The sequence below is a fragment of the Babylonia areolata genome, chromosome 18, assembly GCF_041734735.1.
Source record: "Babylonia areolata isolate BAREFJ2019XMU chromosome 18, ASM4173473v1, whole genome shotgun sequence".
Lineage (NCBI taxonomy): Eukaryota > Metazoa > Mollusca > Gastropoda > Neogastropoda > Buccinidae > Babylonia > Babylonia areolata.
Window position 1 is genome coordinate 72,868,674 of NC_134893.1, and position 15,323 is coordinate 72,883,996.

A 15,323-nucleotide genomic window follows, 5' to 3' on the forward strand; every position below is an offset into this window, starting at 1 on the left:
CGTGCGTGTGTGTTCATGCGCCCGTAGTTGTTTGTGTATGTGTTTGTGCGTATGTGTTACTGCGTGTCTATGTGTGTCCGTGTATGGTGATGGATGTCTGCCCATGTAGCCTTAATCTGCCTGTACCTGTTGACCATGCCATTAAAAACAAAACAAAACGTTATTTGACGCGAAAATCACCAATGATTGCCGTGAGTTTTACTAGACGAGCACAATAATTAACACACATTATTCATTCATTATCGTCATTTACAACTAAACATACGGTCAACACATAAACTGTAAAGCGATCAACTTTTGCAACGAGATGTCCAACCCCCTGGGAAAGACGTGGTGGCTCTGAAAAGAGCCTGGGAAGAAGAGGGTCCTTACTTGAGGACCTTGCATACACCCCACATACATGGAGGGTGTAGACGGATGGCGTGTCGGTCTAGGCCCCATCATGTCGGCTGAGGTTTCCTTCCCGCCGGGACATGTTTGGGTCTTCTGGGCAGCGTTCGTGGCCGCGATCTCTTCAGGACTTGGATCCTGACCCCGATTCGCAGGGCGATTTCCATGAGATGTCTCACTTTTGACATCTCTCCACTGCCCACGCCGCAGGTGGCGACGATGTGGGACAAAATGTCCCGACGGGAAAAGCCACCCCGTTCGTTCAGGGCGGTGATAGCTGCCACGATCATATCGATGGTGCTGAGCATGTTGGCTGACCAACAGTGTAAATGAACTGGCCCGCTGGTTGAGCCAGTTATATAGAGGCGAGTCGAACTGCAAAGACAGCTTCACGCGGCGTCACACAAACTGGCCCTCGCGAGGCCTCGACTGGCCGAATTTGTGTTTGTTGCTGTTTCTTTCGGGGCTGTTATTTTATCGATAACAATAAGAACAGCTACATATAGGATATCGCTGGAATTGTCGATGAATAACCTTTCTTTTCACATATATTATAAGTCTGTATTCATTTGTGGTGAAAAGAAATCTTAGAATAAAGCTACTGTTTTTGACCTGTTGAAACGAGTTCGTCGCTCAAATTTGTTCATTTCTCTCAGAAGTTCGATGCTGACAGTGTAGATTTGTGGTAAACATTTTGGGGGCAATCTAGTTTAATCACTAAGATACTTTCTTTGTCCAGAATGGTTATGTGGATTGAGTTAATAGCAATTTTCTGAGTACCACAAAACACAAAATCAAGACCGTCAGCCATTTTCTTTCTTGTATTAGGCTCACTGAAATTTCGGACCGGTCGTTTACGTTCAGTTGCGTTTGAAATCAAACGGCTATACAGCATCTTGATACGTTAACAACAACCAAAAATGAAATATATTGTTAATGTTAATTTCACTACGGCAAGTGAGTTTAAGACGCGTTGGGAATGTTCAACTGGCCTGTTTGTGACAGACCTTTTTTTAGTATCAGTAATGGCGGACGGTGTTCATGCAGATATCAGCCTGCTGATTTATCATCAATACACGGCTTTCATGATATTGGCCTGTACACGAAAATGACTTAAACGTATTTACAATATGATAGTTTCCTTATTTCAGTGCTTTTGTACATTATTTCGTATCAGAAGAGTGAATGAATGTGAATGATCCTACCTCTATGATCATGATAGTTACTTGTTATTGAAATGGACATAGGTTTGATTGTGTCTCTTCTGGGAAAAAATGGACATTCAATTCGTCCTACATGTACCGTGAATTCCTGGATGCAAATGCATTTTATTCGCAGTATGGAGGTTAATGTGGCGTTGAGTAGTAAAATACCAAAACATTGACGCCATTGTGCTGTGACCCCATTTGGTTTCAGTGCAGTGGTCGAAGTGAAGTGGATCTCTCTCTCTCTCTCTCTCTCTCTCTCTCTCTCTCTCTCTCTCTCTCTGTGTGTGTGTGTGTGTGTGTGTGTGTGTGTGTGTACACTGGTGATGACAGGGAACATAGAGAAGGGGATATTTCACCACAGTGAACCGGGCAGCCGGCAGTGAAGCGACACGTGTCACATACATATTCAGGTGACGATCGCGAAAATCACGGGTGGATTTACTCTAAATTCATTTTTCACATTTCGTTTTCGCTTTAAATGTAAGCTTTGTGCTGGTCATTTTGTTTGATTGAGTCACAAATGTGTCGACTGAGTATTTTTCTTTAAGCTGATTATGGCCCCATAGCTCCCACAACTCCCCTCAGTTTTTGTTCTTTTGTAGTAGTTACAGAGGTGCAGAGAAGAACTAATCCTCACTCTGAAAACGGCCTCATACGTAATCTCGCATTGTATTTACACAGAGCTTGTAAGTTAAGAGAAACGGTATTATCATAATTTCTTTTACTAATTGTGAAAATAGTGAATGTTTACTGATGGTTATGGTGACATCTGCATATTGTATTATCCCCCTTCATTCATATGGGGCTATGGCCTTAGTGAATAAATCATCTCAGTGTCAGTCTCTCTCTCTCTCTCTCTCTCTCTCTCTCTCTCTCTCTCTCTCACACACACACACACACACACACACACACACACTCACACACACACACACACACACACACACACACACACACCAAACAAACAAACACACACATACACACACACAACAAACACACACACACATACACAGACACACACACACACACACACAGACACAGACACACACACACACACACACACACACACACACACAACACACACACACACACACACACACACACACACACACACACACACACACCGGCAACACACACACACACACACACACACACACCAAACACCAATGACCACCGTGTGTTTATGCTCATAGGACAGACTCAGACAGACTCAATGGACGGACATGCAAACAGACAGAAGAAGACGGCACATGACAAATGGTGGTACTGTATCAATGCACACATGCAGTAATTCATTACAACACACAAAGCAGGACGCTTGCTTGTCGTGAAAGAGGGTAGTTCAATATGGCGGCAAGAGTCCAAGACGTGAGAGACTGTTCGCGCTGTCCAGGTTAGTAGAACAAATCAGGGCAGTGTTACACACACACACACACACACACACACACACACACACACACACACACACACACACACTGTGTATGTATGTATGTGTTTTGTTTTTTGTTTGTTTTTTGTTGGTAGTATCATATCAGAAATACTCTCGTACTGTCAGCTGGGTAACGTTCTACGGATTTCCAGAATTCTGGGACGACCTAAAACAAACATTTTCATGCGTTTTACAACGGAAGCGTGTATAAAAAAATAAAAAGAAAAGAGAGAAAAACAAAGAAGAAGAAGGACTCGTTGAATGTAAGCCACCCTTGTGATCAAGAGACAGGCTTTAAAACAATCCGAAATAACTACATGAACAGGAAACTGACTCAGTCAGTCAGGACACATGCATAAAAGCAGGAAAGTGACTTGTAGGGCCGGATGATGTGCTTGCACACACTTCGTTCGTTCGTGCACGTGAGAAACGTGCATCTAAGAGGTTGTTTGTTTGTTTTTTTCCCCCGTTTCGTTTGTTAAATTAGTTGGAGAACCTCAAGGGCACATGTGGCGGGAAACCCAATTGCAAGCGCCTGTGTCGGATGTCTGACAGACGGTGTCGACCAATGCAGCAAGCTGGGCCCCCGTTTGTTTCCCCTCCCCGGGTAAAATGCCAGACGGTTTGAGGGAGGAGGCTGCTGACTGCTGTGTACTGCTGCAAGCAGGAGAACACACGGCGCGTGCAGTGCACGTGCCAGACAGCACACACACACACACACAGCTGCACGTGAGGGGATTTCACGGGCCACGAGGAGGATATTCAGACCTGGAAAGGATGGCACAATTACTCTGTGTGTGTGAGTGGAGGGGGAGGGGGGTGAGGAGGGGGGGGGGGGGGTAGGAGGACAGTGGAGGGAGTTGGGGGGTGGGTTTGGCAGGAAGGTAGGGATGGTTTTCGTTTGTTTGTTTGTTGTTGTTTTTATTCACCATTTGGCTCCTGTTTCTTATTTCTTCCTTTTGATTCTGTGCTATACTACATACGCTCTCTGTCTCTGTCTCTGTCTTTGTCACACACACACACACACACACACACACACACACACACACACACACACACACACACACACACACTCACACACACACACACACACACACACACACATACACACCCCGTCAATCAAACCACCAGTGATGCACAGCTAACCATGCTGCACACTGAGGGAGGCAGCAGATCATAAGCTGAGACAACATCAAACAGGAAACACCAGCCCCCCGATTTCAACCCTCTATTGAAAAAAGAAAGCAAAGAAAAATGAAAGAAAGAAAAGAAAGCCAAACATCCAGCGATTACGACTATCATGGGAGGAAACCCCGCAATATTTTGTGAACAGAGCTGAACTACATAATTTTCTCCCTTGTACTTTGCCGTTCACACGAAGCCCAGTTGGCATGTTCTTGAGTGATTTAGCATTTTTTTTAAATAAAAAAAATAAAAAATTAAAAATTAAACGAAACGGTGATGACAATGATAATAAAAAAATTTTTTTTTAAAAGATCATGGTAATGTGTTCACCACAGTATAGTTCCTGACATTCTGTCCAGCCGAAGAACACACAAGGTTTCTTTGTGTTGTGTGGTAGAAAGGTTGAAGGGTCTTTTCTGGCCCAAAGAGCAGCGAATAAAAACAAAATCACTGCCAGTGGAGGGCCTGGCATAGGAAGGTGTGGGTGTGGATGTGGAGGGTGACTATCTCCTTCCACTGCTTATCACTTCAAGGAAAAGGGATACGATTCACCCCCAGATGTAGGCTTTTTTTTTCTTCTTTTTTTTTTTCCTTTTTTTAACATTTCTTTGATACGAGGTTTTCCTTTAAGAAACGGCGTGTGTGGGACTGACTAGTATATGCTATACAACATCTGCTAAGTCATGAGGGTTAAAACTTTTTTTCTCTTTTTTTTATTCAAGAAAGAAAAAGGCATACAAAGACATATGGTTAATGATTTTTACGAGGAACTGACAGAAGTGTTTGTTTGTTCTTTTTTTTTCCCCCTGCTCAAGGCGTTTTGTCAGGTCTTCCCTCAGGCCATGTCATGTTCCATGTGCCCATATCTCACCATCATGTTGTCAGTTCTTCTCTCAGGCCATGTCATGTTCCATGTGCCCATATCTCACCATCATGTTGTCAGGTCCTCCCTCAGGCCATGTCATGTTCCATGTGCCAATATCTCATTATCATGTCAGTTCTTCCCTCAGGCCATGTCATGTTCCATGTGCCAATATCTCATTATCATGTCAGTTCTTCCCTCAGGCCATGTCATGTTCCATGTGCCAATATCTCATTATCATGTCAGTTCTCTCAGGCCATGTCATGTTCCATGTGCCCATATCTCACCATCATGTCAGTTCTCTCAAGCCATGTCATGTTCCATGTGCCCGTATCTCACCATCATGTTGTCAGTTCTTCCCTCAGGTCATGTCATGCTCCATGTGCCCATATCTCATCATCATGTTGTCAGGTCTTCCCTCAGGTCATGTCATGTTCCATGTGCCCATATCTCATCATCATGTTGTCAGGTCTTCCCTCAGGCCATGTCATGTTCCATGTGCCCATATCTCATCATCATGTTGTCAGGTCTTCCCTCAGGTCAGGTCATGTTCCATGTGCCCATATCTCACCATCATGTTGTCAGGTCTTCCCTCAAGCCATGTCATGTTCCATGTGCCCATATCTCACCATCATGGATGCTGCAGGCTCTGTGTTTGTCTGGAGTGGGTTTTTTGGATGAATGTGTTCATTGTTTTTTTCATAAAGCTTTCTGAGCTTTTTGCTGTCAGTGACCCGTTTTTGAATCAGCCAATGGTTTGGGTTTATTTTCGCATCACAGCTGTTCTTGTTGTTATCATTGTAATTCAAAGTTTTACATTTCTTCTTCTTCTTCTTCTTGCAATCTTCATTTTCACATTTCCTGTCCTTGTTTTTTTTTTTTTTTTTTGTTCTTGCTATTCTCCTCCTCTTTCTTCAGGCTCTTTCTCCTTCTTCTTCTCTGCCGGGAATTATTGGGCCTGTAGTTTGGATATACATATGCCGTCTTCCAGATTACAACATAAGAATTCCACATAATTTACGATGGAATGCAGTTAATTCAGGCTCACAAATCCACGAATCTCAGGTAATGTTTGTGACTTTCAAGGTTTGTATATATGTTCACGAAAGACTTTGTTCTGATCCAATGAACTGATGATTTTATTATTAAAAACAACAGCAGCCAACCAACGAACCAACCAAACAAACAATCAAACAAAAAACAAAAAAAACAACAACAACAACAACAAACAAAAAAACCAGTTGGAAACATGACACAGCATAGACTGGACATCATATACTTCCAACGTTAGTTACCTCAGTTTGGTAGAGAGCTGTACCCTGATGGGCTGCAATGGTAGATTTAAAACTATTGGCAGTGCCGGCGCGCATTCCCCCTCTCTCTCTGTCAGTCACACACACACACACACACACACACACACACACACACATACCGGCACACTCTCTCACACACACTCCTTCCCCCTTTCCCCCCTCGCCTCGCCCCCCACCCCACCCCCCTCCACACCCACACACAATCATCATCATCATCACAAATTAGTTATTGTCAGATCAATGTTGGGTTGTGCTGTCTCCTCAGTGCGGATATTCATATCCAGATCCTGCAGGCACACACCAGACCGTGCCACCTGCCGCTATATAGATCCTGCCGCCATAGTCACAGTGTAGATCCTACACTGAGGCAAACAGATCCTGCAGGCGCACAGATCCTGATGGAATCGAAATCTATCTGTGCCAGCATTTCAAGAGTCCGTACTCTCTGACTCCAACAGGAAACAGTCGTGCACTCTTCCACGTACACTCGCCTCCGCCTTGCCGTCTTTGTGGTAAGGCCCGCAACTCCGCTTTGTTTGCTTTGAAAGATAACACTGACAAATTATTATGATTTCCCTTCAGCAGGAAGGTGCCCCCACCTCTTCCTCAGTCCTGATAAACCAGACTGCACCACGGCAAGCCCTTACCAAGGTAAAGTCGTCAAAGCGACACAGAGGCACGTGAGAGACTTACTTTAGCTGAGTTTTCTCAATGTAAAATAAATGAATAATAAAAAAGAATATACAGAAAAACACCCACCCTTCCACGTGTGTGTGTGTGTGTGTGTGTGTGTGTGTGTGTGTGTGTGTTGGCACTGGGCAAGAAGCATGCTAGTCAGTGCCAGACAGGATGACCATGAAGAAAGAGACAGAATTATGAGGAAATATTCTTACTGTAGCTGCAGCGGATGTCGTGGGAACTGATTGGGAGAAGACATGAGAACACCCTGCTGTGCACTAGTGCTTGCACTGCCGGTAACGGTAAAGTCACGTTGCCGGGGAACAGGGGGAGTCATTCAGACAGACAGACAGACAGACAGGCAGGCAGACAGACAGTATTCCTCCTCCTCCTTTTTCTCAGTCTGCGTTCGTGGGCTGCAACTCCCACGTTCACTCGTGTACATGTAAGAGTGGGGTTTTACGTGTATGGCTGTTTCCTTCGTCATACAGGCAGCCATAGGGGGTGTGTGTGCTGGGTATGTTCTTGTTTCCATAACCCACCCAATGCTGATATGGATCACGGGATCATCTTTCGCGTGTGTATTTAACCTGACTTCTGCATGTGTATACACAATATATATATATATATATATATATATATATATATATATATATATATATATATATATATATATATATACAAAGGGGGTTCAGGAACCACAGGTCTGCACATACGTCAGTCCGTTGACCTGGAAGCCACACTGAGTTCAGTTTCAGTTTCAGTAGTTCAAGGAGGCGTCACTGCGTTCGGACAAATCCATATACGCTACACCACATCTGCCAAGCAGATGCCTGACCAGCGGCGTAGCCCAACGCGCTTAGTAAGGCCTTGAAAAAAAAAGCAAAAAAAAAAAAAGCCACACTGGCCAAATACCCACCCTTCATTCCCCACTGATCAAGCGTCCGGTCGCGAGGCGGGATTGGACCCCACGTCCTTCACACTGAAGTAGCCACTGGTCAGTCCGACGAAAACTGGGGAACTTGGTCAAGTAGTCGAAACTGTGGATTCTGATTGATTTTTTTTTTTTTTTTTTTAACAAAAAAGTCAAGTTATCTTCGAGGAGTATGCTTACCCTGCAAAAGTTAAAAACAACAAAAAAGACAGCACCACTTGCTACCAAAATAAATGAAGGACGAGGCTGGATATCTTCTGATGGAACCAGTAAGGTTCGACAAAAATAGATCCTGAAAAAAAAGGGAAAAGAGAGAGATACAGCAGTTGCGAGAGAGAGAGAGAGAGAGAGAGAGAGAGAGAGATTCGTTCGTTCGTTCTTTAGTTTTACGTCTTTTCACTGTAAGTGATATTAGACGAAATCAGAGAGACAGAGAGAGGGAGAGAGAGAGCAGTTGCGAGAGAGAGAGAGAGAGAGCAGATGCGGGAGCTAACTTCAAACCTGTAACATGCAACACTGCCATCAGATTGCACACAGATGAATAAAACGCACGGGAGAAACAGATCAAGCAGCTCCTTCATTACATTCATTCGAAGTTGATAGTGCCTGGCAACTGATTACTAACACAGGTGTGTATTCGCCAGCATTCCTGTTTTTAGACTTGAGCACCGGTCTTACAGCCGTTTTCAACCCTTCGTTTACTTCACTGCACGATCACCAAGGCTGCAATGCGATTTGGCGAGGACGTTGCTGTGTTAAACTGATGGAAAGAGGGTTAGTTTTTCGGGGCTTGCAGACTCACTGACACCATCATGTGTTGTCCAAACCAGCCATTGTAAATTCTGGGACACATGTAACTGAACAGAAAAACGGAACTAGTGAGAGCGGCTGCCGTTTGACCACTGTGAATTGGCATAGGCTAAATGAGTTGCAGACGATTTTTTTGACGTGGCAAGATAGCTGCTCACTGGTGTAGCGACTGAATCCCTTGACTCTAAAGCCACTGAAAGTGGGTTACAACATCCACTAATGTTGATATCGCTTCATCTATTCATGAAAAATGCTTTTGAAATAGATTCCCGATTTAATTACCTTTTATGATCTGTAGTAGTAAAGACGGTCTAACCAAATACAACTAAGCGGCCTATCTCATAGTTTGGAAAACACACAAACACACACACACACACCGTGCACACACACACACACACACACACACACACACACACGGCACTGAACAACAATCAAACAAAAACACACAGACAAACACACACACACAACAACAACAACAACAAAAAAAAACCAAAAAAAACCCAACCCTGACGATATTTTGAACATCAATGCATGTCCAACAATGGACGATATTAGTTGTTCTTTAGAGAGAGAGAGAGTACTGAGGAGGAGGAAAAACAATACGAAGAGGCAAGGCGTAAAGCTGCACATTCTGATAGATCTGAATTAAAGGATTAAAAAAGAGAAATGAACAGATGAATGAATAGTAAAAAAAAAAAGGAAAACAAACAAAAAACAACAAACCACACTGTTCATACTCTCCTATCCCATAATTTAAAGTTTTTTTGGGTGGAGTGTGTTTGTCCCAGAAAGTGTTGAAATAACAAGCCTCGCAATAATGTTGGCTGCTTAGAAAAGAAAAGAAGAAACAAGGGAAGACGACTTAAGCAAAACCTACGGGGGAAAAAATGTTTCCGGACTTCACTTTATTTGCTTAGTGCCTTGTTGCTCAGCAGTTGCTAACGGCATGTGTGTGCAGCCCAACACACCTGTTTCTCAGCTTTACCGCCCACCTGACAGTCGTTTTAACCCTCCGTTTGCTTCACTTCGCCATCATCAAAGCTTCACTGCTCAGTCTGCTGCTGGCTGATGGCGGAAAGAGAGGCCATTCACAGGGTTTGTCGGCACACACCATGAAGCAGTAAAGCAGCGTCTGACAGGGGAGGTAATTCGAATGTGAGTGTTTAAGGGCCGTGTGTCAGGGATGAGGTGTGTGTGTGTGTGTGTGTGTGTGTGTGTGTGTGTGTGTGTGTAGTGACTGGGGTGTGTGGTTTGCTTTCTCTCAACACGGAACAATTTTATTATTAAGCACACTTCTAACCCTGACTGTAAGTGCCGGCGAAGTATTAATTCCTGTAGTCCCGCAACTGAAAAAAAAAGAAAAAAAAAGAAGAAAAAAAGAAGAAAGAACTGTTTTACCTGTGACATCTTATCTGCTTTACCGCCATCACTGTCATCCCCCCCCCCTCCTCCCTCCTCCCAGCACTTCAACTGGCAGTCTGGTCTCCTTGATTTAGAATCCACCCCCACTAGGCCTACAGCCCATCCTTACACACACTGACACCACCGCCTCCCCACCCCCTTCCCCCCTAACACCACCACCACCACCCCCTCCTTACACACACGTACGTTCATCACCACCACCACCCCCTCCTTACACACACGTACGTTCATCACCACCACCACCCCCTCCTTACACACACGTACGTTCATCACCACCACCTCCCCCTCCCCTACCTCCCCGCCCCCCATACATCACAGACGGACGAACGCATCACGCCGCCTCCTTATCCTGACATCATGTACACGTACCAGGCATGTTTTTCGGAATCGGATTTTCCAGTCTCGTTAGGATAAGGCGCCTTCTTCAACTTTCTTCCTCCCCCTCCGCCCCCTGCCCCCCTCCCCTCGCCCCCACCACCTCACCCATGTGACTGTCACTGGCACCCGCTTTTATCTTCACGTCCAACCCATTTTTTCACGAGTGTTGTTGATTTTTTTTTTTTAATTTATTTTTATTATTATTATTTTTTTTTTTTTAAGATTAAAAAACCAAGGCTGCATTTAGCGACCATGCCAGTCACTGAGTCAGCCGCATTCGCCTGTTCTTGATTCGCCCATTCCCACTGGATACGAATATCACTAAATTGGTGATCCCGTTTGTTCTTCATCTAGGCATAACGAAATTGAGTCCTATTTTAGCATCCTAAACTTCAGGGACCAATTCTGCTGGCAAATTTTTGTGCATGTATGAAAAGATATATAACCATTTAATCAGTATGTGTTGCCAATCATTTTCAGTGGATTTCGACTCTTATTTTGTACGTATTTTAGAGTCGTTTTATGCGGATTCACTCACTAAATTAACGTGCCGCCATCTTATTTATCCGTTAGTGGTCCCGCAAACCATAGACACTGAGATATTAGTGTCTATGCGCAAACCATGAAAATGTAACCGAATAATTTAGCACCTCAGTTCTAGGTGAAGTCAGTCCCAGTCCACTGAAAAGACATCAGTTGGTTTTATACTGAAAAATTTAAGCACACACACACACAGACACACGCGCACGCACGCACGCACACACACACACACACACACACAACACACTGACACACCGGCACACACTGACATCCACCCACTTGCACCCACACGGTGCGCACGCGCTTCTCCGCTGGTGATACAAACAGTACAAACCGCTTCTCACAGAGGCTATTATCATCCCCTGATGTGAAGGAAGTTTCACAGCAGTAATTATAAAAAAATAAAAATAAAAATAAAATAAAAAGGAAGAAAAATTCCTACGACTATCATAAATTATAACGTAAATTTTGCATAATCCTGTATAGCATCGGTGGTCTAGTGGTAGAATACTCGCCTGCCACGCGGGTGACCCGGGTTCGATTCCCGGTCGATGCAACTTTTTTTTTTTTTCGTATTGTGTTTTTAGGTTGGAGGATTCCATTTAATACATGAAAGTCACAAGAAAAAACATGTCTTAGTGGGATAAAGGAAAAGGAAAAGAGGCAAACAAGGATTGATCATTTTTTTCTATAATCCGCCGCAGGTACCACGAGAAATTTGAGATCCCACAGTGCAGCCAGTGAGTAGTTCTTCCTCTTCGATGACTTTGTCAGAGAGCGTTGGTACGGGTTCCACACGACATACACAAAGCATTCAGAACATGGACTGATAACTGAGCATTCTGGAACTGAACCAGGCTGCTGTGGATAAACAGAGTGATTATATCACTACGCAGTTTTCACCAGATCATCACATGGGTCTCCAAGGAAAATGTGGAAAAGGCTGTGGAAGTGGGGTGTCTAATGTTAAACGACAGCCATACTCCTAATGGTTGAACCCTGATAGGAAAGAGTACGCTGATTAACTGATGAACTGAGTTTGTACGGACAGATGGAACACAACTGGCCATCATCATATACACAGATGGTTCACTGTCACCAAAGGCTGACCAGTCCGGTTGGGGATCCACTGCGAACCAGTCAGTCAGTCAGTCACTCACTCACACACACACACACACACACACACACACACACACACACACACACACACACACACACACACACACGGCACACACACCGGCACACAGTGACACACACACACACTGGCACACACACCGCACAACGTGACACCTGACTAACACACACCGCACGCACACACACACACACACACACACACACACCGGACGGCACACACACATGCACACACTCACACACACACACACACATATACACGGTACACACACACACACACTACACACACACATGCGCGCGCGCGTGTTTTGCTTGTTTCAACTCATTTATCATGAGTAATTCTGGTATAATTGCTGCATGGAAATTGCACAATACTTTACTTTGTGGAGAGGGAACAGATTGAGATTGGTAGTCACACACACACACACACACACACACACACACACACACACACACAAAGACAAATATAAGATTTGTAGCCAGAGACAACTGAATGAAAATATGTGTTGCATGCATGTACTGTGATGCTGTGTGAACATTTTGAAGCACATTGACCAAGCAGCACTTTCTTCAAATGGCTAGATTTAGTCTTGAAATTAGGTCACTACACACATTGACTACCTTACGGTGACTAGGCTGCTGTTCTAAGCAGTGTATTTGTTTATCGCACTACCTGTGACCATTCACACAAATACTGTACTGTACCAGATCTGTGTTAGCTATGTTTATAAACATTCTGATTAGCTGGAATCTAAATGAATTCGTGTTGTTTAAAGTCTATCAGCCGCACGTCAGGAGATTAATCAAATATGTAATAAGGTCAAAGCAAGATGTGATGGGCTTGACCAGCAAATCCATAATTAGGCCCGGAAGATATCTCTGATGCCTGAACAACAACACATGTTTTATTAGGTCGTGGTAACTGTGCATACGATCCTGCTATTGTAACTTCCGAAACAGATATTTTATAATGTGAGAAATACAGTAAGACCGTTCTCCTCGTTTCAAATCGTATTTGCTATGATACCAAAAAGAACAAAAAACGAATGTTTAACACAGTCCTCAGAAGTTGAAAAAACGAGAAATCTGCTTTTACCCATCAACCAAGGTCCTGTTCTTCCAGATAGTGCTCTAGTAACTGGTTTTGACTGTAAACGGCTGATCCAACAACATACTTACATGATCAGATATATGACTGGCTGGCACAATCTCATAACAAAAGTTACAAAAGTGACCAGTCCATTCCAATCACAGCACCAGACCGGTTGCTGCTTGCTTGCATCTACCATTAGGACACCAGGCCATGTTACAATAATTGTATAGGAGATCTATAGCAGAGACTTATGGCTCTGAATAAATGTTAAGTTGGGGTTGTTGGGCGTTGATTTATTCATCACTCTCACGAGACATCAAAAGGCAATGGAAAGGGAAGGATGATAAAAGTTTGGGGGTAGGGGTGGGTGATGGTTTCTTGAGATGAAAATCCTACCTGCATGTCATCGGATGTGTGGTTACAAGAGTCACAAACTACATAATGTGCACATCGTAAAACCAAATAAACAACATTGATAGTTTCAGCTTTACTGAAATACTAAAACATCAAGTTGGTATCAAAAAGCTTCTGAAAAACCCTTTTCGACGAGTAGAGTCGTCTCTTTCCAAATGGGCAATGTTTAGTCTTTGTGACAGTCCCTGCCATATGTACACAAAGATGTGCACTTTAAGTTGGTCTTGCAGCATTTGCACCTTTCGCTGCACACCACTGTGCAGGAACAAAAATATTAATCAACTGCTATTGTTCATTGTGTCAGTATGTCACATAAAATTGCTAAGTTTTGTGTATAGAAAAATAATAACGTAACAGTAATTTTTTTAGCGAATATATTTAAATCGATTTTGTGCCCTATATCATTACGATTAGAATGTATGGAAAGAACTGATCATTTGCTATTTTTGTGCCAAATTTGGTATCGAGGACTAAGTTATTTCCAGAGAAAATGACAATGCTAAAGTTTACCACGGACACACAGACATACACACAGACGACACACAAACACAACCGAACACCGCGGGTTATTACAGTCATAGACTCACATTGTTTACGCAAGTGAGTAAAAAAAAAGTAGAGCAACGATGGGAGAGGATTATCACTAAAAATGTGTCCTATAGTAAACATTCTGAACTCGAACAACCAAAGAAAAAAAAAGGGGGGAGGGGGGGTATTTGTACCCCTTGTGTTGAAGTTGGAAACAAAAAGTCTATTCACAAGGCCAAAACGAATACGAGATGTATGAGTGGTAAATTTGATTTCTCTGTTTTGAGGCGATAGCACCGTTAAAGTAATGTTATATTCATTATACCTTGATATTCTAAGACTACTTCGCTGTGAAGAAAAATGACGTTGCCAAATCCCCAGGCACATAACAGCGCGTTGCCGTGTTCCCCAGATCTACGCAGACCGGCCGTCAGACAGACGGGTGTACGCAACTAAAAGTATGAGGGTGCGTAAGAAAAGAGTCCGCATTTCAACCAAATATATGTGTTATCTCGTGTTTCGTACATTTTGGCTCCTTTTTGTGAATATGACGTACAGTTCTGTCGGATACATTGCAATTCATTTCGTTTGCGATTTTTCCTTAGGGATTTCTTTCTTCTCCTGGACTATTTCTTCTGCGCAGCAAGCACGACGATTTGCAAGAGCCGATCGGGTGGACCTGATTTGTACAAGTTCTAGATCACGAGTCAAACCATCTCTCTCTTGTTTTTAAAACAATCTGTGTTCAAACTGATAACATAGAGTTGGTAACATGAAAATGTGCCGTCAACCAGTGTGGCAGACATCGTTGGTAATTTCCTGTGTTATCTTCATGATAGTCTACTCAGGTAATTACGATTCATTCATGATTCATTGTCATTATTTTGCCTTTTGTTGAAAAGCAAAGACAAAACTATGTATTTAACGGTTTTAAAAACAAGGTTATTGTCTCTGGAGATTTTAATTATCCAGAAATTGACTGGCAAAATGTGGTAAGTTGTAAAAATGAGG

The 15,323-nt window shown here is 43.3% G+C and overlaps 1 long non-coding RNA gene and 1 other non-coding gene across 7 annotated transcripts in view; both read left to right on the forward strand.

Moving 5' to 3' along the window:
* Nucleotides 1–15,323, forward strand: part of LOC143292148 (uncharacterized) — a 30,446-nt gene that overhangs the window by 1,997 nt on the left and 13,126 nt on the right. For 2 of the 6 annotated variants that reach the window (XR_013056626.1, XR_013056627.1), the window contains exons 1-2: nucleotides 8,679–8,770; nucleotides 9,765–9,961. This is a non-coding gene — a long non-coding RNA (uncharacterized LOC143292148). Of the gene's footprint in view, nucleotides 1–6,969; nucleotides 7,036–8,678; nucleotides 8,771–9,764; nucleotides 9,962–15,323 lie in introns of those variants that run through there. The other 4 variants (XR_013056630.1, XR_013056628.1, XR_013056629.1 and 1 more) reach the window with 3 other exon arrangements.
* On the forward strand, nucleotides 11,632–11,702 carry Trnag-gcc (transfer RNA glycine (anticodon GCC)). The gene has a single exon. It is a non-coding gene; the product is annotated as a tRNA-Gly (tRNA).